The 27300-nt window shown below is 36.6% G+C and overlaps 2 long non-coding RNA genes across 9 annotated transcripts; one reads left to right on the plus strand and one right to left on the minus strand.

Moving 5' to 3' along the window:
* The first annotated feature begins 3011 nt into the window (after window positions 1–3011).
* On the plus strand, window positions 3012–5825 carry LOC127987976 (uncharacterized). 2 transcript variants are annotated; one of them, XR_008161479.1, is made up of 4 exons: window positions 3012–3241; window positions 4080–4297; window positions 4423–4506; window positions 5154–5825. It is a non-coding gene; the product is annotated as an uncharacterized LOC127987976 (long non-coding RNA). The 2 variants fall into 2 exon arrangements; XR_008161478.1 differs by having other exon boundaries at window positions 3012–3231.
* Window positions 5826–8001: 2176 nt separating this feature from the next.
* LOC128008417 (uncharacterized) lies at window positions 8002–11819 on the minus strand. Of its 7 annotated transcripts, XR_008180162.1 has the most exons (8): window positions 11597–11819; window positions 10316–10523; window positions 10107–10190; window positions 9344–9448; window positions 9161–9257; window positions 8963–9027; window positions 8649–8860; window positions 8002–8560 (listed from the first exon to the last, which is right to left on the minus strand). It is a non-coding gene; the product is annotated as an uncharacterized LOC128008417 (long non-coding RNA). The 7 variants fall into 7 exon arrangements; XR_008180174.1 differs by having other exon boundaries at window positions 8002–8860; window positions 10316–10412; XR_008180187.1 differs by having other exon boundaries at window positions 8002–8860; window positions 9344–9444.
* Window positions 11820–27300: the final 15481 nt, after the last annotated feature.

A 27300-nucleotide genomic window follows, 5' to 3' on the forward strand; every position in this document is an offset into this window, starting at 1 on the left:
TACGCGCTGATAGCTAAGTAAACAACACAGAGATATTTGAAGCAGTTTTACTTGTGCAGTTTGATGACAACATCGCATGTTGTTTACTTGATGTGCTTAAGTTAACAACACAGAGATATTTGAAGCAGTTTTACTCACCGCCTGCGGTTCCAACACACGATCGTGACCCTTTTTCGTTGGGATTGCATTATCCTTAAGAAATAAACGATGTGCAAATCCAGCGTCAACCTGGGCCTTTTTTGTAAAACAAGCATCTTCGAAATGCAGGGAACAAACAAAAACACTTGCACAACTCTGTTGATGCTCTGTAAAAATAAACTCCATCCACTGGTCCCTTAATGCTGTTTCTCTTTTGGTAATCTGTGCAGGGTTGTCTTGCCCTGGCAACCAAAAACACACTCCTTTTGTGACATTTCGCGACGCTCTCGCTGTGATGAGTGATTGTCTGTGCACAGCCTCTCTCTGCTCTGCTATACGGGAGCGTGCGCTCTTCCGGCAGACGCGCCCTTAGGACCCATATAAGGAAATTCCGCTCCATCTAACGTCACACAGAGCCATACTCGAAAAAAACTTTCCGAAACTTGTGACAAACCGGAAGGAGTATTTTTGGAAATTTTTGAAACTTTGTCCATGTTTAGCATGGGAATCCAACTCTTTAACAGTGTAAAAAACTCAGTATGCATGAAATAGCATTTCACCCCCCCTTTAAAGCTTTTGAGGGGCTTTCTGTCTGTCAGTCTTCTCGTCTTTTTCGCGTGCACAAAGCGGAAAGAGGAAATACATCCATATATGGGAAATCGGACGGTAACAATGCGCTATAGTTGAACTTCATGGACCTCACGGTTTTCACGCGTTTGGAGGGTGTGACGTTTCATCCAATGGTTCAAAGGATGTCGGCAGGTAAGCGTCTTAAAGGAATAAAAAGACAGCAAAATAAAGAGTCACATATAAATATACAACAGCAGTGTAAACAAAGACACAGACTATAAGCATGTCTTTACGTCTTCCCTTAGATTCAGCTAGCTTATACTTGAGGATGTACTATCAAAATTAAGGTTTATAAATAATGCTAATAATTAACCATATAAACATCTACAGTTCTGTCTATACAATATTTAGACGTGCATAGTAGTCTGTTTAAACAACACCCCGATATGTTGCTGTACACAATATTTTCATTTAGTGTAGACTACACATATTATGCATATAAGTGCACATTAGACATAGGTTTTATTAAAATTTTATTTTGGTCTTTTGCCACTTTTCATTGCACAGGAAATTGTAGTCAGTAAAAGACAGGGATAGAGAAAGAAAAGTGTTTCATTTCCCGGTTGTATGCCAGTCGTTTCCTATTTTGTCTTCAGATCAGTTTATGCAATCAAATACACGAGGTCTTTTCTTTAAAGATGAGTGAGCTAATCCTAACTTTCAGTTTCAGTCAAAGCAGACAACCAACCACAGCTATCCTTAAGAACCGACTGTCAGAAATTAACTCACATGCCAATCTAAACTTGTGTGTGAGAAAGAGATTTGCACTCGTGTTGTCATGTACACTTGTTTTATCAGACTAAAACTGAGCACTGTTTGTGTTTTGCCCAGCAGGCTAATGTATGGCCGTAAAGTATGAGGAAATGACCTTATAAAGGGTGCCCACACACAGGCTCTTATCTGTGGCCCTGGCAAGCCATGCAGGTGGCTGTGATGTCATGGGATGTCACAGAAAGGAGTATGCAAGCTATATTTATCATTTCCAGTAACATTGCATTGTTTATTTGCATAATGACAACAAATCTTTTATATAGAAGCTTGACATGGAAACATGCAGAGATTAAAGGGATTGACTAGATTGCTGTGAAATGTGGTACTGCTTACGCACTTGTTTCTGCTGCACACTTGTGAGATTTTGAGTGAAATGAAAGGTTGGTAACCCATTCCAAAACTTTTTTACCAGCAGAAGCCAACAGAACACGGGCTCCTGGTGTATTATGTAAGACAGATGTCAGAAACTTGCAAACTACAAAAAGAGTAGCTTAGGGACGAGGACAATTTTATGTTTTCATCAGAATATAATAACCACTTGATATTAGTTTGTGTAGATGGACATTTTTGGTTTGGCTTAGCTGTCTATTCTTACTGTCTAACAGATCCCTGATGCTTGGCTGTTGGAGTCACAGTTGGCTACCATGGCTTTGGCAGGACATCCTGGTTTGAGACATTTGGATGGCAAGTTGTGACTAATGTCATAACAGGCCACCCAGTATAAACTTATTGGTGAGGGGAAATATCTTCTAGCCTTCCAGATCTGTGCAGCCCCTCACCACCAGTTTTTTTCAGTTGATGGAAAACCTGTGTCTCTTTTTCCTTAATGTAAACAAAGGACTTTACCTCAGTTGTCATTTTCATCTATTATTGGTCCCTAGCAGTCTCGTCTTGGTTTTCTTGCTGTTTCTCGTTGCAAAATCTCAAACAAAACTGTTGTGATTTTTGGGCCAAAAGCATGATGGTGAGTTTGATATTGCTTTAATAGAGCAGTTTAAAAACAAGTTAATATTGAGTCACTTACATTTTACATCCAGTATAGCAATTTTTTCCGTTCATAATTGTTGCTGCCAAATTAACTTTTGCACGTTTCCAAGCAGCACTATTAATATCATGTGCTTCAGTGTCTTGCTTATAAAAACAATTGTTTCATCACTTATTGAATCACATTTTATATACAGATAGGTTTTGTAAATGATTTAATGACTTGCTTATCACCACCTACTGGCGTAACTGTGACTAGCATGTCACTCTTATGTTTTCCTGTATGTTAGTATTTCCTAGGTCTAACTTAACTTATGTATTGTAATATAGATCATAAAGTGAATTCTTATGTATAGTCTGGATCCGCCACATTGATGTCTGTGTTATAAAGATAAATAGAAGAATAGAAAGAAAGAGCAATAGTGGCTAATGGACTCAGGGCTGATGTTATGATTCAACTGCTCCAGCGTCATGCATCCAGTCAACCCGTTCTCATCAGTCTGCGTATAAATAACACGACTTTACACTTTCTATTTGCGTGTAATGCATACGCCAAATGCCATTTTTGCGTGCATATGATACGCCAATCCTTCCCATTAATTTCGGTGGAGAGCAGATGCGTCCAAATAACACGCATCATCTTCAGCGGCAGTGACGTCACTAGCGAGGCTCGTTCAGTTCACCTGATGCGCGTACACCTTCAAACAGGTAAGCAAGGGTAAATATATTTTTTTATTCTTCTTTTTGTAATGATATCACGTGGTTAAGCGTATTGTTTTAATTATTTCAGTATTTCTGCATCACGTTAGACAGGGCCTTGTTTTTAAAGGGCAGTTTATGCTCCAATTATGGGTCAGTGGGCTGCTCAGCTAGCCTACCATTGTCATTAGCCTAAGCTAACCTGTACTGTTTATAGACCTGTTGCAGTTTTAAATAAATTTATGATGTGACATATGGGTCTTCAGCTTTTAGACATGACTAATACAAGCACAACAAAGCACCCAACCCAATATCGCGTGATAATCGTGATCGTGTAAAAAGTCCACACATTTAGCATATTTTTACAATACTAGCCTAACTTTTGCTTGACCACGTCATGTGTAGCCAATACACACACAGTAACTACAGCATATTTACCATGCTTCTCCTACTGTAACCGTAGTTTTACTCTGGACTTTGTAACGCACATAACCACGACATTTACTATGGGTTTACCGTAGTAACCATAGTTTTACTCTGGTATTTGTAGTTACTAACACACAATAACCACAACATTTACTATGGGTTTACCATAGTAACCATAGTTTTACTCTGGTATTTGTAGTTACTAACACACAATAACCACAACATTTACTATGGGTTTACCATAGTAACCATAGTTTTACTCTGGTATTTGTATTTACTAACACACAATAACCACAGCACTTACCAGGATTTTACCACAGTAATTGTTTTTACTCTACACTATTTGTAAAGCACAGTAACCACTAAGTTTGCCATGCCTTTAATATCTTTTTGTGATGTAATTGTAATTCAGTGTTTTTTCTGTCTTGCAGTTACGTCGGATTACATACTCCACAACAACCTGTAATCCAGCAGATCTTTAAAGAAGCCATCTCTTGTAAAATCTCTCTCTCTCTCTCTCTCTCTCTCTCTCTCTCTCTCTCGCTCTGCTAGAATTAACAGGGAACTTCAACTCCACGCTCCCAATGCTGATATTGAAGAAGCTGTCAAGGGGGCTGAACAAGTCCTTCAAAGGATCAACCCTTCACAGGTAATGTTGAAGACTCTTAGTTATAACTGATTTGCTTTAATGAACGCATCCTTATATTATGTGTTAATCAAATATTTTGGTCACAGATCATTTTAACACACTGTCTCAACATGTTTATATTTCAGGAAGGCCTGTCATGAGATTTGAATTTGACCATCTTGTGCATTTATGAAGAAGACCAAAAGCTGCAAAGGCAAACACTTCCAATGGTACGTCAGATACATTTTTCTCAGCATTTGATGTTTCTTACATTTTGGTTCACTTAGCCCATCAGGAAGAACACTCAACAAAGAGCATGTTGTAGTAGTAATAATTCATCCAATAATCATATTATATTGCACAAGCTTACTTGTACAAAATTCTACAACTTTTACTCCTACTGCTGTTATTGGCCATTACCACAGCTCCCATCAGATTGTGCCCATTGTAAGAGTGTTTATATCATGAAGTTTAAATGAAGTCCATTGTATTCTTTATTAATCTTTACAAATTGGTGCCGCCTCTTCCTGTTTCAACAGTACATGATATCTGTCCACACCTCATAGTCTGCCTTTCTTTCTATGGTGATGTTACTGAACACATCTGTCTTAGAAGCAAGAGAATGGAAATCCTAGTTTAACTTTTCAAGTGCTACACATCAGATCTTCAATGAATTTGGGCAATCAGATCACTTAAAGTTGTTCACACAAAGACCAATAACTATAATGAGAAGTATTTTAGCATCCACACCAACAGACAATACTGTACAATTACTGCTATGCACACTGCAGTTACAGTATGTTGTATTCTGCCATTTGTTGTTGTCAGTGTTTTTGTTGTTCATAATGTGATAAATTATCTTTGTTTCTTCTTGCAGGATTTCTCACAGATGACTTAATCATTCTTCATCAGCTCTTCACAATATCAGCCCATTCAAAAGCTTCCAGATCTTCCTCTCTTGTGTGACACATCTGCTCTCAGTCCTTTACTGCCAACCTCCAGTCTTAGCATTTCTGCTTGTATTCATTTTTCCTCTACATTCATCACTCCAATCTACTATAAGCACTCCTGTATATATATATATATATATATACACATAATAATTATTATTATTATTAACCATTTATTTGTTTTGCATTTATTCACAATAGAAGCAAACAATGATTACAGGATATATGTTTTTAAAGGTGATAATTGTAAAATATTGGAGCATTGTTCTTAATCATTTTTGCCTATTTGGTTGATAAAGGGAAGAAAACAATATATTTTCAACTGTAGCCTTGATTATTCTTTGGCATCTTTTGTCAGGGTTTCTGTAAACAAATTCCCTTTTTATTTTTGAATATTAAACTTATGTTTTTTGAAGGGAGTTTCTGTTGCAATTTTGTTTGTTTGTTTTCACTTAGTTACCTCTATGCATTTTTTTTTTTTATCAACTTTTCTTTTTTTTCATAGTGGAATAAACTGGAGAGAGACTGTTCTGGGCACTATGTTTATCTGCGAAAAGTTTGACATATCAATAAACACTGTAAAATGACTAGACAATGAGTGATTGATGTCATGATGTTTGTTTGTTTGTTTTCTATTCCTATAGTTCAACTGGTGGATCTAAGAATGGCAAGTTTTTAGGGTCAATTTCCATGAAACGTAGATGTGATAAATTGTTTACCTTTAATACACTATAAATACATTGTAAAAATTACAGAAGGAAAATTGAGTAGTAGAAAAATATTGTGTTTAAATAATCTTCAGAGGTGTTTTTTTTAAGCAAATGAAACATTTTGACATTTATTTTTCACACAGTATATGCAAACTTTTGAGTTTAAGTACTGTACACTAATATTAGTGTAAACAATGTAGCCTATTCAATACAATGGGAATCATTATACCTTCGTTAAAACACAAAACAAAAAACACCTTTAATCAACGTATTTCTTGCTGCATCAGGGTAACTGCAGCTTCTGTCCATTCACTACAGGAACCCGGAAGCTCCCGGCATAAATGACCATATATGTACAAGTTAGTGTGACGCCTCTGCTCAACTGGGTTGCCATTGGCTTTGACGTTCCCTTGGCTCTCGCAGAACTCGCTGTGATTGGACTATCTTTTAACCCAAATTATAAACCGCTTAATGTTGCAAAGTCCGTTTGACTGTAATTATTACGTCAGTAACACCTTCAGTTAACAATGCAGTGTTGCTATGTCGTGAGAAATTACCTCTTTACCGAAATCATAACCCTAACCCTAAGCACAACTCCAATAAACTCCAAATACCAGCGCTAATATTACTCGCGTTCAAACGATAGAATGGCAGAGGCTTATGGGTAATGTAGTTTAAAATGTTTAATAATTAAAAAAATGGGAAAATGCAATCTTGTTTAACAAAGGGTAATCTAAACATGTTCATTGTGCAAACATTAATGACATATTTAAGAGGCAGGCTGAAATTCGATATTTTACTAAGTGCACTTTTTTAAACACCTTTATACCACCTTTCCATATATGATTGAAAACTCTGTCCAACATTATTTAATTAGCATAGCATAAGTAGTTGTCCTGCCAATTTTTTCTTTGACACTATAATCAGACTTTGATTTACAGCCATTTGAAATTTACATTTTTTTGCTCTTCTAGGGGACTCTACTGGGCCCTTGAAGATGGAAGGGCAGTAAAACATACACATACCTTTTCTCATCATGGACAACAGACTGTGCTGAGTCATAATTTTTAAGTTTTTCTTTTCAACAAATTGCCAATATGTAAGTTGTAAGTCATGTTTATCTTAGAATAAGAATAGAACCATAAAAATATACATCAGTGCCTATTTGGAATAGGCTCCAAATATTGAATTATATCAGGTGCAAGGATACAGTATTGAAAGTAAACAAAGACACCAATTTAAACAACCAATACATACTGTGACACTTCATTGTACTTTCACAGTGTCAATGTGTCATTCATTAAGACAAGGTACAGAGAGTGTGTAGTTTATAGTGTAGTTTATAGTGCAAAGCCATACAATTCATGCAATGCAATCATAATATTAAGAGCTAATTTGTGTCTCTGTGTAAAATACTCCTCATATTTGTCCTCCTCGGGTACTAAACATCAGTAATGTGCATGCTCATCTTGCTTAATATACAGTACTGGATTCATGTTGATCTTTCCCTTGTCCATCACCTTCAGTTGTACATGAAATTCCTGCAGCATTATAGTCCATGCAGTATCTTCTAATGCAGCTTTCAGCCTGCCCTTCATCTAACTGAATGTCATTAATGTAACCAAATGTTCATTTCTTAATTAAAACACATTTAACTATTGTTTACAAAATTAAATGGTGTATTTACCAAACACCATTCTTAATATAGAATATTCACCCTACTTTATTATCCAACACCATGTGCAGTACTTTACTGGAGGATACAACATAAAGACAACTAAAGTAGTGTATTAAGACAAATGATATACAATTTTTAACAATATTAAAAATGGGTTATGTTAAAACCATGTTTTTCTAATCAGATGAAACCATGCAAATGCATGCATGGTGAAATGTCTTGAGCCCCAAAGAATCACATCAAGTTTTTAGAGCTCTCCTGCTTTTCTTCCTCTTCTTGCTTGTCCATGTCCTGGACATATCATAATCTTCCATGTCATACATTTTTTTTTGCAGTTGTTATGCAGCACCCTACAGCACAACTGATGAACAAAAGACATGTAACTAATTTAAATCAAATATCTTTATTGTCACAATACAATGAACACAAGTATACAGGTGATGAAAGTCTTGGGTGCAGACTGCAGCGTGACAGTATGGATGACAAATGAATTAATTCATGAATATATATGAAATACAAATTCTGAATATATATATATGCAACACACATATATAAGGGACTCAATTCAGGTAGATAACAATATATGTTAAAAATTATGCTATACAAAGAGCATGAATTGAAAACAATAATAATCACAGTACACATACATCTCTGCAGTAAAGCACGGTATGAATTAGTGCAAACAGAATGTCAGGGTGCATAATAATATTGAGTCCAGTCAGCATAACTGATAAGAGTGCAGGGCATATGAGGTTGGTGGGGTGTGTATGGTTTTACTGGTATGAGTTCAGTTCAGTCTGATTGCCTGTGAAAGGAACTTGTCTCATTGTCTGCTGGTGTAGTTTCTGTGATAACGTCTGCCTGATGGTAACAGTGAGAGCAATCCATGGCTCGGCTGGCTGGAGTCTCTGACGGTCCTCCTCACACTCCACCTGGTCTAGATGTCCTGGAGGGCCAAAACATGTATTTAGGTTATGGTAAATCAATAAACAATATATAGTATTTTTATTTATAATTGTTGCACTGGACTTAACATTGATTCTTGTTGGGGATATTGGCCAAAAGAATCCCACCACAACTAGCTCTCGTTGTTTAGCTGTGATGTTTACTTTGCAGGCCGTAACATCTGAGCTGTCGCAGTAGAGCGGTTTGTGAATGCAGTCTTCACAGAAGATAACTGATGGGTTCAGGTAGCAGTGATGCACTCGGTGGCCATTCAATTGATATCTTCATCAATTGGCTTCATCTTAATTCAAACAAACAGACAAAACAATAAGTCAGCAATAACAGCAATAACCATTCTAGAGTAATAGTGTTGGTGAATACAGTTGCAGGTGTCAGTACTCACCATATTCAGTCATTTCCTTCCCAAACACCAGAGATGATGCACAGCTTATTTGCTCATTTTAGGAGCTATAAAAAAGATGTATATGTGAAAAACTATAACTGCGGACTTGAAAAGTCTTTTGAGAGATCAACATCAATGTTGTACCACACATAACTGCATTGAATTCAGACATACAAATTGAAATGTGAAACTTTTCACCTTTCTGTCTTTTCTTTTGGGGCACAAGAAGTCCATGTTCATTCCTCATTTCTTTAGGACTGGTTTGACTGATTTTCTTTGCGTTTCTGGTCTTCAGCTGTAAAACAAGAAAATATTTATTGACCCCATGTTTAATCATTATTGTTGTTTAAAAATATAAATAAAGCAGATATCATTATATACTTCAAGCACAAGTTCCTTGGCAACTCTAGTAGGCTCCTGAGTTCATCTGTACACATCAGATTCAGCGTCTGAGAAAATGCCATCATGCAAACTCTCAGTTTCTGCCTTACAACAGAGCATAAAAGAATGTGTGAGTGAGGGAGTACAGCATGAAGATGAAGTGAAAAAGGCAGAATTTTGTGTATAAATTTAACAGAATGAGGGGAACATTTAAGAGATTTAAGAGAACAGTATTGTCTGTTGGTGTGGATGCTAAAATACTTCTCATTATAGTTATTGGTCTTTGTGTGAACAACTTTAAGTGATCTGATTGCCCAAATTCATTGAAGATCTGATGTGTAGCACTTGAAAAGTTAAACTAGGATTTCCATTCTCTTGCTTCTAAGACAGATGTGTTCAGTAACATCACCATAGAAAGAAAGGCAGACTATGAGGTGTGGACAGATATCATGTACTGTTGAAACAGGAAGAGGCGGCACCAATTTGTAAAGATTAATAAAGAATACAATGGACTTCATTTAAACTTCATGATATAAACACTCTTACAATGGGCACAATCTGATGGGAGCTGTGGTAATGGCCAATAACAGCAGTAGGAGTAAAAGTTGTAGAATTTTGTACAAGTAAGCTTGTGCAATATAATATGATTATTGGATGAATTATTACTACTACAACATGCTCTTTGTTGAGTGTTCTTCCTGATGGGCTAAGTGAACCAAAATGTAAGAAACATCAAATGCTGAGAAAAATGTATCTGACGTACCATTGGAAGTGTTTGCCTTTGCAGCTTTTGGTCTTCTTCATAAATGCACAAGATGGTCAAATTCAAATCTCATGACAGGCCTTCCTGAAATATAAACATGTTGAGACAGTGTGTTAAAATGATCTGTGACCAAAATATTTGATTAACACATAATATAAGGATGCGTTCATTAAAGCAAATCAGTTATAACTAAGAGTCTTCAACATTACCTGTGAAGGGTTGATCCTTTGAAGGACTTGTTCAGCCCCCTTGACAGCTTCTTCAATATCAGCATTGGGAGCGTGGAGTTGAAGTTCCCTGTTAATTCTAGCAGAGCGAGAGAGAGAGAGAGAGAGAGAGAGAGAGATTTTACAAGAGATGGCTTCTTTAAAGATCTGCTGGATTACAGGTTGTTGTGGAGTATGTAATCCGACGTAACTGCAAGACAGAAAAAACACTGAATTACAATTACATCACAAAAAGATATTAAAGGCATGGCAAACTTAGTGGTTACTGTGCTTTACAAATAGTGTAGAGTAAAAACAATTACTGTGGTAAAATCCTGGTAAGTGCTGTGGTTATTGTGTGTTAGTAAATACAAATACCAGAGTAAAACTATGGTTACTACGGTAAACCCATAGTAAATGTTGTGGTTATTGTGTGTTAGTAACTACAAATACCAGAGTAAAACTATGGTTACTATGGTAAACCCATAGTAAATGTCGTGGTTATTGTGTGTTAGTAACTACAAATACCAGAGTAAAACTATGGTTACTATGGTAAACCCATAGTAAATGTCGTGGTTATTGTGTGTTAGTAAATACAAATACCAGAGTAAAACTATGGTTACTATGGTAAACCCATAGTAAATGTCGTGGTTATTGTGTGTTAGTAACTACAAATACCAGAGTAAAACTATGGTTACTATGGTAAACCCATAGTAAATGTCGTGGTTATTGTGTGTTAGTAAATACAAATACCAGAGTAAAACTATGGTTACTACGGTAAACCCATAGTAAATGTCGTGGTTATGTGCGTTACAAAGTCCAGAGTAAAACTACGGTTACAGTAGGAGAAGCATGGTAAATATGCTGTAGTTACTGTGTGTGTATTGGCTACACATGACGTGGTCAAGCAAAAGTTAGGCTAGTATTGTAAAAATATGCTAAATGTGTGGACTTTTTACACGATCACGATTATCACGCGATATTGGGTTGGGTGCTTTGTTGTGCTTGTATTAGTCATGTCTAAAAGCTGAAGACCCATATGTCACATCATAAATTTATTTAAAACTGCAACAGGTCTATAAACAGTACAGGTTAGCTTAGGCTAATGACAATGGTAGGCTAGCTGAGCAGCCCACTGACCCATAATTGGAGCATAAACTGCCCTTTAAAAACAAGGCCCTGTCTAACGTGATGCAGAAATACTGAAATAATTAAAACAATACGCTTAACCACGTGATATCATTACAAAAAGAAGAATAAAAAAATATATTTACCCTTGCTTACCTGTTTGAAGGTGTACGCGCATCAGGTGAACTGAACGAGCCTCGCTTGGTGACGTCACTGCCGCTGAAGATGATGCGTGTTATTTGGACGCATCTGCTCTCCACCGAAATTAATGGGAAGGATTGGCGTATCATATGCACGCAAAAATGGCATTTGGCGTATGCATTACACGCAAATAGAAAGTGTAAAGTCGTGTTATTTATACGCAGACTGATGAGAACGGGTTGATCCAGTCCACACATTGATCCCTCTGACATGCCAATAAACACATGCTTCTTCTCCATTAAAAAACAATTGCATTTGTATTTGTTCCACTGAGCTGTTCTCATGGGCTCTGTACTCCGGCCCTGTGGCTGAGGCTGTGGGAGTTATTGGTGGTTTGAGGGATAGGAAGCGGTGGGTCACAAATAGTTCGGGCTGGATTTATGAGCTGATGCTTGGTGCCTTTCTATGACCCAGACCCCAGAACATCACAGAGAGAGTCTACTCTTGTTTGGTCTCAGATTCAGACCAGTCTAGTACAGCTGAGAATAGATTTTCACTAACTGAGCCTAGAATGAACGGGGAGGAATTCATTTTCCTCAAATGAATTACTTGTAAAACAAATGAGGAATGAAACTGATTTAGGAGTTGCTGGTTTGGTGTTTCATAATCTGAATCCTATTCGAGAATGAGCCCATAACAGTTCATTTCAGAATTAGACTCCAAAATGCTGGTGAAATAGTGATGATAATGTCATTTTCGTTCTAATCTGCATCGCAGTTGCTTATAAGACACACCATTACGTCTTAATACAGGTTTTGAACATTTAATATGCCGTAATGCCTTTAATATGCCGCAGATAATGCAACCGAAACAAACCGTCGCTGTAAGCAATAGACATCTAGCCCCTGCAATATTGCTTGTCATACGACAGATGGCGCTATATGGTTATTTTTCTCCACTGATGATGAGTGAGTTTGCTGGACTCTGGTTTGTAAGGATGATGGCAGTGTAAGACTAGAAGTGAAAAGTCAGTGTGCTGTAAATTAAAATATGTTACAAGAATGCTATGACATTAGATGCTTCAAATATTTTTTTAATTACTTACAGCTGCACTGGACTTCAGCACACCCTGCAGTCACTGCACAAGCTTTTAAGAAAATTGTATCCATTTTCTTCAATAAAGTTTTAGTGGATTATTAGTCAAAATAATCTCCATATGGTTCATATCTTCATTTCTAGTATGTTTAAATGAACTTAAGTTACAGCTATATATGTTAAAGTTATGAAGACTATATGGTTTTATAAAAAATACTTATGTAGAAAATAAGTGCTTCTGATATTTCTTTATTTTTTAATTAACATTTCCCCCCATTACATACTGTATGTAAATTTTAATGCAAAATTATGTGTCTAATGTTAGCCTAAAAAAACAAGTGAGAGATGTGGCTTAATTTCCTCTGACAGTGCATTATCTTATGACCTTTAGAATGTTAGGGTTTAGTTAGTGGTGAGTTTTGGGTTATATATAGATAAAGGTAGACTAATAATTAAGCAGTTATGGCAAGTATGGCTGCAATTCGGCAAGCTCTGTGCTGTCATCACTGATGTGTTGATATTCAATACTGCAGTACGGTTGTGTCAGTGATTTTTATGTATCAGTTCATCTTGATGAGCAACTTACATTTCAGAAGCAATATTTCCAATTAGTCTATGTTTGCAGAATCAGCTGCATATCAGCACTACTGAATGCTGCTTGTCCAATCAGATTAGAGAATCAGAACTAACTGTTGTATATTTTGTTGCACTGCATCCAATTCCATTCAATTGCTATTGATTTTTCTGCACAAATTCATCGTAATTGTGTCCAAATATATTTATTTATTTATTTACTTAAAGGAGTACCTTTTTGTTCTGATCACTTGCCGCATTGTAACTCCAGAACTTGCAAAATAAAGTAAACGTGACCAGTGTCCTCACCTTTACTGGCTCTGGATCTTTACACAGACTGATCTGGCTCCACTCCCTCAGCCTGGATAAAAACCAAATTGTTTCTCTCACAGCCGTTGCCAAGAGTACAGTCCAACATCAGACAAGCATGATTAGCAACAGACAGTTTTAACAAATAGTCCGGGAGACAGGAGAGAACATAATATTTTGCGATCACTGTCAGTCAGGGTAAAATACAAACAGCCCTTATATCTCACAGATGATTTAATTCCAGACACTTCTTTCCTTGATCAAATTAATGAATGTTTTGTTGCGTCTATGGTTGTTTGATAAGCAAAATGCTGGCATTGGTAGTGGCATACTATGTGGGGAACTGCTGGGGAGTGAGTGTGATTACCATGTATTTACATGATAGCATTGAAATCAAATCAGCATTTTGACTAATTTTGAGTCAGTTCGAGAAAGTAAAAACATGATGTTTATCACACTTTCATTTTACAAAAGAGTATGTCTTGAGTAACTTTAAATCCTCATGTTCATTACCTGGCATTGTACAGCTTTCCCACTTTAGACTGGTGCTTCTCATGGCAAAGCTGTGTAGCTGTCGTGAGTATGGTGGAACTTTCCTTTTCGATTGTCTTTGACTGAAGCTGTTTTTCTTTGTTTTAATGTCATCGCCAGGTTTCAGGTTTCTAATTTAAAGGCTCTGCTCCTTCTCCCTCTCTCCCGTTTGCACTTTCTCACTCCCTTCCTCTACATATGCTCTAGTCTAAACCAATGCCACATGATGCTGAGCATGCAAACTTGCCTGATTTTTTTATTTGAGTTTTGATGATTAAAAATGTTCCTCATCTTAGCCTTCCATCAAAAGGATACTCTCCTTCCAAAACAGGCGTGTCTTTTGATGTGTGTTTGGACACTGGATAAGAGAGGACTATGTTGGATCTCTATACAAATGAAGGGCAGAGGTCAGGGAACCGCAGTGTAAATTCTCAACAAGTGAGAGTGTCCTCATTGTGCTTTAAACTCTCACAAATGTTTTTCCTTTCCAGTTCTTTCTTTTATTCTTCTCTCTACTATGTGTTTCTCTGTTTTTATCAGGTGCTCTGCAACACACTCACTGAAGTGAGAATAATTCTGATGTAGTGTGAAACTTCATTACTGTAAGCGCCCTTTCCGGAAAGAGAGATGCAGGTTTTGTCATCATACACATTTGAAAGTGTTACAGCTGACAGATCAAACACATTCCCTTCACAGCTGAGGATGTAGTGAGGCCCATCACAGACTGTAATCGTGAAGAGTCACTCACCGTTATGGAAGAAACTCACAGGGGCACAGACCAAATCAAAGAGTGGAGGCAATCTCAGAGCTGTGTATTTAAGCATTTCTATATGTAATATCAACCCCACGTTTCTTCCAAGGCAGCTGATCATTTTTCTCTTTTAATTTATCTTAGATCAAAGTTATCGGTTTCATCGCTGTCTTGTTTTGGCTGTAAGAAGGCCAGCATGGGTGAAGGCAGCGTGGAACTATATCTTCTTTTTTTCATCCAGAGAGGATGTTCTTTGTGATAGCTCAGTTTGATGTTAGGGCTGAGGGTTTCTACTTTAAACTTAAAAACTTATGACCCTTACAAGATGCAGGTGGAGATGGTCAATAAAATTGCATCTACTGACCTGATGTTTTAGCAAATACCTGTGAATATGCATCATGCATCTTCAAGTCGTTCAAAACTTGTGTGACTTTCTTTTGTAGAACGCATTAATTCAGGCATCTTGGCCTTCCACATTCCCTCCTTATTTGAGTAATGTCTGTACAGGCATGGAGCAGAGTGTTGGAATAAATGGCTCAGTTTGCGAAGTGTCTAGAGAGGCCGAGAATATGGACACGGTCTGGTCTCCATTGCCTGCACTGTGGCTCATAATCACACAGTTAATCTGGAGCCTATCCAGATTTATTACATATCATCTCAAACAGCCAGTCTATGAGATTGCACAGAACAGGTCCATCAAATCTTCTTTCAGTTCAAATCACTGATTATGGGAGAAAAGAGAGAGAGTACGCAGCTAGTCTAAATATTCAAAGCAAAACCTTTGTTCAAAGAGCATTCAGAATTAGAGCCACAAACATGATGTGACTAACATGAAATAACTGCATGTGAATGCTGAATCAAATAAGGGATCATTTAAGGGAGTCTAATATTACAGTGATCATCAACTTTGCATGATTTTGGGTGACGGTGCTGGTGTGATATGAAAGTAATTTGTAACTTGCGTGACCAAGTCCAAGTTTATCATTTAACAGTTTCCATGTTTGTAGAGAATATCTCTTTTCTGGAGTGTTAGTGACATTGCTGTGTCTAATAAGTACAGCTGTGTTATGTATTAGCTAGTCGTAAATTGAACCCGTTTGATGTTGGCAGGCAGTTTGTGAGGGGTGTATAGGCTAAGACGTTGAGTCCTGTACATCAAGTGTGTTTATGGAAATCCCCTTCACTTCACTGTTAGATCATTAGTCTCTTTGTTGCCCAGCTTCAACTCCAAACTCTCTCTCGCCATAACGGCCAGCCAAAATATGCATTGAAACAGCAATTGTGAGGGATATTTAGTTTTAAGAGTTTGTGTTGGAGTGTATATGCAGCTGAACGATTCAGTGTTTCATTGTGTATTTGGGTCTGTATACACATGTACATGTGGTTTTGTGTGTAACTCTCACAGCTGTGACCTGACTACATGTCTCCAGCACTCCTGGGTCAAAACGATCCACCACAGTACTTGTCAGCTAAGCATCACTGAGTTTGTGTCTTCTTACGTCTCAGTTTGTGGACCTTAACACACCTTAGTTAGCATTAGGTCAATGCGCATTTGCATGTTTGTTTCTGCAAGCATATTTACACTTTCTCATTCTTCAGGTGGTGCTTTGCTCTTGAGTGTTCTCAACTAGAATTAGCATTTTCCAAGTAATGGAAATTCCTATTAGGATATTTGTTTATGATACATTAAGTGCATGCACTTTGGGTCATATTATTCAGTTTGGCTGAATGGTAAAGTCCGGATGTGAAGTTCATTTTGCTGGCCCAGGTGGTTTATATTTATAGCTATGTCTCGTGATGACTTGTGTTGACTTGGCTTGGTTTATGGGATGCAGCTGCAGTATATTCTTATATAGGCGATTGTAACACATTGATCATCAACAACAACATATGTTTGATTCACAATAGGAGAACAGTATGGATATTCCATTTCTTGATGACTTGAATAGCAGTGAACTATTGCACTTGAAATGCAACCAAAGAGAACAAAAGTTAAAGTGAAGAAAGAGTATCTTGTAAAAGAATCAAAGTATTTAAAGCATTTCAGACTGAGAAATTCACTTTGAAAATATTTGTAGAATGTGCCCGTTTTTGGATTGGTCCAGAGACATAACATTGGTATTTTGGTCAAGTCTTTGGTTTCTGTTCTCTGATGTGGTATCTAAGTCAATTACCATTTTCCAGTCTAAAAATGCTGCTTTCCTTTTCACGAAGTATAATGAGACTTAAATTTACTTTGTCTTGAAGAAAACCATTTATATTCAGCATTCAGCATATTTACTCATTTTCCATAAAAAGAGATGTAAAACACTTGTGTTCTGCGGCTTTGGGTCACAGGAGTGTTTACTTCCAGCAAGTGCAGCCTTTGTTTCTCGTGACTTCTCTCGTGTATAACCTACCCATAATGGAAGGATATGGGTGAAAGAGGAGGAGAGCCAGGACGGCCTATGATATCATGGGAAAGAGGCCATACAAAATACAATGCAGCCATCCAGTTAATGGAGTGTTTAGATTGGATTTTCACTGTTAAGAGTGGTAGGGATGGCGTAATGAGACCCTGAAAAGGGGAAACCGTAACAAGAGACAGGTCAGGATAAGAAACAAGAAAAGGAAAAGGTCCATTTTGTATCTTTATCAGTTAGTGCATTCACACACACACACACACACACACATTTACACTCAACACTTGAGTAGATATCCAGTATCACAACCTTTTTAATTCTAGACATAGCAGTATTCCCTAACATAACCGTTATAAGGAGCTGTCATCCTTCTTCCTAGTGATCTACTGTATGTTTAGAGTCAGGGAAATCTTTCAGTTGTTTATTGGACTATCAGTGAAGCTTATTTTCTCGTTCCAATGCACATCTTGTTTATATAATGTTGTTTCCTCTATCAAATGCTACAGTGGACCAGCGTGAACTCTGAACACATGTGTGCAAATTTGTGTGCATGAGCATTTGAATCTTATGTCTTTTGAAGTAATTGTATGTGTGCAAACTCCTTCGAGTGCATGTGTGGGCCAGTGTGTGGATGTGTGTTTAGGGGTCACGGCATAAGTTTAAACACAAAAGCAATGGGGCGTTGTCCATCCTTCATATTCTCATCCTGCCATGGATGGATCAAAGTTACACAGGAAAAGTTGCTGACGCAGCATGCGGTTTGACTGAAGAATAAGCACTCAGGTGTAGCGGAAATTGTTCGGATTATGTTACGAGCCTTGCGGCACTTTTGCATACTGCCTGTTAGAAGATCCTAACAAGCTGGAAGTATGTCAAACCTGTGCAAAGCATTATGAATAGATTTGGTTTAAACAGGTGTCTGTTTGACTATAATATGTTGTGTTTTGGCTTTGTGTCGTGGCACAAGCTTCAAAAGTAAAGTTGGTGCCCTTTTTGTAAATGCCAGCTCAGTGATATCACGGACCTTGAGTCTTGTTGAATGATATTATAGGTAATCAAACTGTCCACTGGTGGGTTTCCTCCCAAATGTTTTTTCATCCATTGTTTGAAGCAACTAAACGGGAACCAAGGTGCTTGGAATTAGATCTCTGTGCAGATTTATTATATTTTTGTTATTTCTTAATCAAATGAGGATTCTAATTTGATTAGGGAATGCTGATCTGTGCCAGCAAACAAAAAACAAGCTTTATTTTTGTGCCAGGTGTTCTACAAGAAAGTTTATGTTGGCCTTGAGGTTGAAAGTCGGAATAATTACAGAGCAGATCAAAAAACAAAAACAGTTTTAGTGGCAAATGAAAACCCCTGGGGAGTAATTGACGTGGGATTGTTTTGCGGTTCAGGTGTAACTGTAATGGAGAGCCCTACACTGAGTTCTTCAATCTGCTCTCAACCAAAAAGTTTCGGAGTTACATTAGTGAGAGGGCGTTTATCTTGGCAGACATTGAGTAGCTGATGGCATAAGACTAGCTCAGTAAAACCTCTGTTCAAATGAGGTCACTCAGGGTGGAAAAAGGCAGCACATACTTGTCTGTTTCCAGAGACATGTAGTAATGCAGTGTTAGGCTAGTGTAAGGCAACTTAGACCTTATCTAGAGTAACAAATCACTGCGTATTAAACACAGGTGTATTTAGTGAGGTAAAACATCAGTAAAACGTGTGTGAGAGAGAGAGAGAGAGAGAGAGAGAAACTTGGTGGTTCTTCAAATAAATTGTATTTATTGTTTTGTTTAATGTACTGCAAAACTCATGGTAAAATCCAACCTAATAATCAGCAAAGAAAACTTGCAGTGAATCATAATCATAATGAATGTTGAATGTTTGTGTGGAAAAGAGAAGTTTTATATTTTAATAAATAACTACTAGTGTAAAAATGAACTGATATTAACATTCTGGATGATACTGAGAAGTTACAAATAATCTTTAAATTATATTCAATATTAAATTATAAACTATTTTGTCGTGTGTGTGTGTGTGTGTGTGTGTGTGTGTGTATATATATATATATATATATATATATATATACACGAAAATCTAGGCATGACCACATTATAATGTACAATATGAAAAATGTATACTTATCTTTCAGATTTGCTAAAAATCACAGTGTATGGGAGAAACTTTTTTGCTTATTTATGATATGAGAGATGAATGAATGATGTCATATATGTTTCTGTCTATGTGCCCAGTTTGAATGTTTTCCAGGTGAAAGTCTGACGTGTCAGTGTTTGACTGATTGTTGCTTTAATACGTGTTCCAGCTGAAATTTCTCAAATCATCTGGAGAAAAGAGGGATGGAAAGAGAAGGATCACAATCATCTATTCTTTGGAGCTGACAGAGAGGGGAGGGTGCATTAGAGAATGAGGTAGAAAGAAGAAAAATAGGCCATTGACTGGTCAGCAAAAAACCTTTGGAGAGAGAGAGAGAGAGAGAGAGGAATGATGGTCATTAACACTCAGAACAGTTGAGTACTCCACACCTCATGAGCATAAAATAAAATACGTTTCAGAAAGACTATTAGAAGACAACTAGTAGGAACGGAAGAGTTAATGAGTATGAAAAAAGATTGGGAAGAGTCCAGAAGAGAGACGTCTAATGAACTGCACCTGCCTGTAGGTGCTCACTTTTTTTTACATTTAGATTGTCATCATCGAACTCATAATCTAACATTAGGTTGTAATCATCCAGTACTCACTTAATTTTCAAAAAGACTATTAATGTAATCTTAAAATTAATATCCATTTTTCATACTGCACATTCTAATGTTGTGATGTCTAAATTTGTTTTAATTGATTGCTTTTCTTTCTTTCTTTCATTTATTTAGATTAAATAGTATAGAAGTTTAATATCTGCCATTTATCAGTTATGAAAATAATTTGTCAGCCTATCAGTGTTGGCTTGAATTTTAATATCAGAACATTCTAAATGAACAATCAGTATATTTAATTTAAAACACTAATAATGGTAATGTAGATCTCCATTGGACAGAGTTGTTTGTGTACTGTATGGCATAGGGCTGAGTTTGCAGTAACATAATAACGCTACAGGAAATAATCTAAGCAAGAAACCATTGCCAATAGGGAATAAATGGATCCCATCCAATTCCACTTTGTAAATGAGTGACTCTGCCCTCAGCATTTGAAATGTCAGAAAATATAATGGTCAAAGGACTAATTGCCCCATTTTTAAACAATCAGTTGGAAAGTTGGGATGTTGAGGGTGGCACCTGTTCACAGAGGAGTTAACTCTTTTAATGGTTCAGTGATTCAGATTTTCTCTCCCAATAGGACACTTATGCCCTTATGGATACGCTGACTAAGTGTAGTGTGAGAAACAATTATTTTGACAAACTAGTCAGAATAGCAATTATTGTTTAAAGCATATATTTATTTTTTTGCTCTTTGGCAGAAACTCTACAACCCCAACGTGGTGCTCCTACAGGGGACATCCATTAACATGTTGTGCTCACTATTTAAAGGGTCTTTTATTTTCATAGCTGCATGTCTTGGTAAGTCTGGGCCAAGTTACCTATATAGGTTACAGTATGTTCCACTTGGCGCTCCAGCATGACTTGTGGGAAATAGTTTCCAGTCTCCAATTCATGCCAGGACAGAATGACACTTCTTGGAGTGAAGATGAGAGACTATTTGTGTACTTGCAAAGATAAAGATGCATCTGATGATACAAGAATTTGTAGGGGCATTTGCAGTTGATCAGCATTTGAAAGGTAAGAGACAGATAGGATATGAATATCCATTTATTAAAATTCTGTTTAACTTTGCAATGACAAGATGTAATCATTATTATCTCACTCAAGAGTTCCTAGGGTTACAATAATGAATGATCTGTGAAGAAACTAGGGGGCAATATGTAATTCCTAAGAGGAACCATGGAATTTCTGAACTTGAAACAGGTGTGTGTGTGAGAGAGAGAGACCTTTGGAGAGGGAGAAAGAAATGTTCACATATTACTTCATAGTTTGGCAAATCTTGAAAGTCTTTCATCTTCATAACAGGAGGAGTTATAAGCTGTCTACACTTCAACTGGTATAGCTGTGTTTCTCAGTGAGACTATCACTCTAGATCTTGACTGACAATATGAATTTACTGCTGCACAGAACTAGATCAAGAAGAAGAAAGACTATGTCAATGTATAGTCAGATTTATGTTAGACAGTACATTATATCAAATGGTGTACTGTCTCTTCACACATTTCACAGAGCAATTCAAAATTAAACTTATTGACAATGTTGTCATCTTTTACTCCTCATAGTTCTATACTTTTCTGAGCTTTTCTATTTTAAAGGGGTGCTTCAACTGGTGTGTTAATAAAGTGAAAGTTAATGGGTTTCAAAACATTGGACCTCACTGACTGTACAGTTCTCAAAATATCTTTTTTTTGTGTGTTCTACAGAACCAAGGAAATCATACAGGGTTGGAATGATATGAGGATGAGTGAATAATAACAGAATTGCTGTCCCTTTAAGTTTTCAGTCCCTTGAGAGAGTTTTGTGAGTTGTGGTATTTGTAGTATTTTCATATCATGAAAAATTGGTTGCTGGTACATGTAAGCCGAAGATGAGTATCGAGCATGTTATGCCATGCTAAATAATATGCAGCCCCTGTCTGTTTGTTTGGTCAGTGAGATTAATGACAAATTAATTCCTTTAATAAAACAAATCAAGTTTTCATCATTTTTTCCAAGCTCTACAAAGAAAGCTGTATGTCTAAGCCATCAAGGTTTGGCAGTAGAAGCAAGGGGAGTGTGTGTGTGTGTGTTTGTGTGTGTGTGTGTGTGTGTGTGTGTGTGAGAGAGAGAGACAGAGAGAGAGAGGATGGTTGATTAGAATCAGGTTTCATTGTTGTATAATGCATGGTTAAAGTAGACTTTAGTCCCCAGTCCCAATATTCAAATTAGTATTTGATCAATATAGGGGTTTCCAATGATTAAATTATTTTTAAAAGTTCAGAAGTGAATATTTGGTCATCCTGAAAAGTTTGTAAAACTTTTCCAGGTATTTTAAAACTTGGCAAAGTATAGACAATTTTACAGATAATACAAGGTACAGATAATTTTAAGTTCTATGTAATGTCATCCAGCAAACTGCTTAAATTTGCAGGTGGTTTCTATGTAGATATTCTGCTATTTGATTATGACCACCTCCAAATTATATATGGAGTCCAAGTAGGACTGTGCGATATGGGAAAAAATATCGAATCATGAAGAGCAATTTTTTTTTTTTGGCTATAAACATGTTTTTTTTTGCTGTAATGTTGGGTATTTCAAGGTGGGGAGTCTATGGGATTGACTCAGTTTTGTAGCTATCCTCTAGCAGCCAGTTCCTTATAAAAGAATAAACATAAAATGTTTAACAAAATACGATTATTGCTAAACCAAAATAAATTATGGAAAGAGTAGCTTGTACTGGAAAAACTGTTGAAAAATGTGGCACTATTTAGTAGCACCTTTACTATTAGTAACTTCCCCACACTGCATTCATCAGATACTGGAAAATACAGTTAGCTTAGCTGTATTAGTGTCATAGATTACAATGACAAGTTAGAAACTTATTTTCCTCTAAACAGAGTAAGATGTCTCCAGCTACATTCTTCACGGTAAATCCCCTACATTAATGTTACCTTGAGCATGATTTATGATAATGACCTTTTGGCCCATATGTTGTTGTTCAATAGCAAGCTCTGCTGTTTTGCAGTGTTCACTAGACCTAAAATACCTCTGTATTTACCTCAGTCTACTCAGAATTAAATATGTGTATCACATCACATGATGCATATGTGAACATTTTCACATTCCCTGACGCAGGACTCCCACACAGATTTAATTTCATTCATCAGGTGTTTCAAATTGTTTTATTTTTGTTCTCAGTTTGTTGTTCATCTATATAATGGAGCTGTTGTTTACGTTATGCTCACATTTAAGATTTTATGCATTTAAGATTTATCGCTCCACTCATGCACAATTACAATTAACACAACGGGAAAACGTCCTGTGAATCATCACCAGCTGTGTGTGTGATGCTTTGAATGTGTTTACCTCATGCACACATACACGCACATAAATATTACAAATTTGGACAAATTGATTATTGGAAAAATATTACTAAGTGAAATTCAGTTCTTACACACAAAAATATAAAAGCTATTTTTTAACTGCTATTTTAATTTTTGTATCAATAATATGAAGGAATGCTGTGCTGCTGACTGCTAATATGAAGTATCAATTCAGTATCGATACCGTGGTATTACATTCTGGTATTGTTCTGGTATTTGGCTTCAGTACAATACCAGAATGTAATACCACGGTATCGATACTGAATTGATACTTCATATTAGCAGTCAGCAGCACAGCATTCCTTCATATTATTGATACAAAAATTAAAATAGCAGTTCAAAAATAGCTTTTTTCATTCAAAATGTCATTGTTTGAAATGACAAGTGCAAATATTATGGGACCAAAACCAAATTGGTTCTAGTGTGTCCCAACTCACATTTGAGCTTTATGTTTACACTGTATCTCATCTTACATATATGCTTTGATCTGTTGTGAAAAAAGGTTATTAATTTATGGATGATGCATGATGCACTCACCTTTGGATCTTTAAATTCACAGAAATTATCAGGTTGAGCAAGTGACAAATGCTTGGAAACATTCGATGTGTTGCCTCCTCATAGCACCGCTTGCATACAGGTGCAGTAAGGCCATGTTTCACTTCCACTGTTTGTCTTTATTTATTTACTAGTTTCTGGCGCGTTGATGAAGTTTGATGATCCATCGAGTTGTTCTATCACATTTACCGGTTTTACAGCAATTTGGCAAGCAATTTGGTGAACTTTTGAACAGCAGCGAATGAAATACCGAATTTTGCAAAATTATGATATCGAACCATTTGAAGTATAATATACAAACCGTTTGAAATATAACATCTTCAAAGGGCATAATAACCATATTTGGTGTTCCCTATGAGAACATGTCACTTATGAAATACTTTCTCAACAATGAACTTAGCACAGGCATTCCAGAGGGTGAAGGTAATGGGGGGGGGGGGGGTCATAGGGGATAATTCAACATAAAGTCTCAGTGGTCTTAATGTTTCCCATTAATCTGCACACACACACACACACTATTTGTAAAGGAACTGGGGCTTCATTATAATGTCATCAGTTTTCATTCTGATCGACTGTGTACCAGTGAATGCTTAAAGGGGTCATAGGATGGTTATTTTTCACAAGTTGATATGATTTTTTGGGTTTTAATGAAAAGTCTGAAACATAGTTTAGTTAAAATTCCTCAAAGGTAGTGTAAAAAACAATTTTTGACCCTGTCAAAAACAGCTCTTGTCAGAGCATGCAGTTTTGTAGCATTTTCCTATAAGAAAAGCGATTTACAAAGATTCATTAAAAATAAAAAACTTACACTAACAACTTATGTAGGTGAAGGTGGATCACAAATGTTTTGTGCAAACATAGATGCATGCATGCATGTAGATCAGGGGCGCATACCCTTCAAAAACAAATGTAATCCACTGCGTCTTCAGTGGCTCAGATGTCGGGAGTAAATGACGACTGCTATGTTCATTATTACATCCAACAACAGAATTGCTTGTCTACATCTGCTTCGGTGTGAAACTATGGTGGACTGATGACAGATCACTCACTCTATGGTAAGACGCCAGTCCAGTCTGTGCTGAAATGCTGTTGTCAATCAAACTATCGTGGGAGGGGCCTGTTTTTGTGAACTCATAGAGACAGGCATCTGAGGTGAACTCGATTTGACAAAGGGGTAAAGATTTGATCAGATTATTATCATTATAGGGTGGTTGTGTACACACACTGCCATCACACATTTCAGTTTAAACAACTTGTAAAAGTGCATGTAGCATTATATGACTCCTTTAAGATGTCCTTCCCATTTGACTTGCTGCTTATGCCATAAATGGCAGGGAATTTTGACATTTTTATGCGTACTGATAAGCTAACATATTGAGGTTACTTGATAAGCTGCTGTTTGGGGGAACGAAAAAAAAGTTTTATTGTTTAAAAGTCTAAGCAAGTATAAAACATTTCCCTTTTTGTACATTGGTTTGTTGTAGCTAGCATTAGGCATTATCATTTGCAGTTTGCTCAGAGTTCTCAAAACATCTGATTAAAAAAAATAATTTTAATGGATTATAAAAATAATATATTTAAAATGTATTTACTGTACTTAAGAATGATTTTAAGAATACTTAAAAGCGATGTTTACAAAATATATATATATATGTGTATTATTTACTCACTCTCATGTCATTACAAAAAAAATCTTCTGTTGTTTTTCACAAAGGAAAGAAAGCTGTACTCGTTTGGAATGATATAAGAGTGAGTAGATGATTACATAATTTTCATTTTTGGGTGAACTATCCCATTCTCATAAAAATGACAACATAAGTTTAGAAATCCTTTATTGTAGAATAGTAGAAATGCATGTGTTTTTAATTTCATTTTTTAAATCCCAGAGGCTCTGTGCTGTCTTGTTTTTTATGTTCAGAATAAAATTGGATCATGCCATACTTGCAAAGATCGTAGTTAATTTGATACTGAACTGATACTGAGGCAAGAGGGAAGTTGACAGACACACAGATTTTTGTTGATTAATTGATAAACACACACACCCCAACCGCACATACACGCTCTGACCCTGAGGAACCCTCCTTGAAAATGCTGAATAAGAAATTAATTAGCAGAATAAAATTAAAACAACCGTCAAGCAATATAAGATGAAACAATGTGTAAATCACAAATGTATCACTAAATGATGCCAGTGGATAAAATTTCAGAGGCTGCATCATCTCTTGTACCTATCTTGAGCTCATTGTGTTGTCATAAGTAACACATAGATGTCATTTATTTAGTTAAATTACTCACAGATTGCATTGTGTTTTATAAGATATTTTTGCAATATGACAAAACAAGCCATTTAGACAAAAACATTTGCGAAAATGTTGTCACCATCCTGGTTTGTTTACAGCTTCCTCAGCTTTCTGTGAGGTCATGTTTGTTCATTCTGAAAGTAATGACCTGGACCAAACACTGAAAATGGCTTTTTATGCCATTTCATCTGTAGTGATCTTTTCAAGCTTTGTTTTGTTGTTCATATTTGACGGTGTTTGCAAGCACTGTTGAATTATTATGTTTTGTGTGTGCAACAGCAACGTGAGGTACTGAGCATGAGCATGCTGGCACGATACATGCCAAACACTCAAGGGCCACATCCAGACATTTATAGATGACACTTCTGAGCTGGAACCATCAGACGGTCAATCTAACTTAACAGAAAGATTTTACTTGTCGACCACGGTCGATCTGATTGACCATTTATTTCCCAAAAAACATGATAGTGTTTCCAAATCAACAGCAAAACAGACCAAATAAACACAGAGGCATATACAAAGCCACAATCCATCATAAATAATGAAAGACTATGCCTATACTGTTTGTTCAAACTGGGATGGTGGAACGGAAAGGGGTTTTGCATGCAGTGATGATGTGGGGGTGACACAAACCAGAGAAGTATATGAACCCAACTCTCTTTCGCTCTTTTTTTTTAAATCACTGTACGCCCAGGAGTTTGTTTTAGATGGCAACTTGCATGTTGTTAATTTTACAGCTTATGTTACTGCAGAATCTAGCAGTTAGTTCTGCAATCTAGACATCTTTTTAAATATCTAACTCAATAGCATCCGTCCATCTATTCATCAGTACATCAACTGATCCAACCATTCATCCATAAACACTTAATGCATAAGCATCTGCCTAACAAACACCCAGAACAACCTTGCAACCCAAGAAACCACTCAAAACACAGTTCTGAATGCCTAGCAATGGCCTAACCACATCAAATTGATGGTTTTTCCATCTATTTGTCTGACCAACTATAAAGCCTGTAAAAGTTTTAGGCTTTTAGACTTTTTAAACTTTCAGACAAGGCTTTGTCAAGCCAACAT

The sequence above is a fragment of the Carassius gibelio genome, chromosome A5 (assembly GCF_023724105.1).
Source record: "Carassius gibelio isolate Cgi1373 ecotype wild population from Czech Republic chromosome A5, carGib1.2-hapl.c, whole genome shotgun sequence".
NCBI lineage: Eukaryota > Metazoa > Chordata > Actinopteri > Cypriniformes > Cyprinidae > Carassius > Carassius gibelio.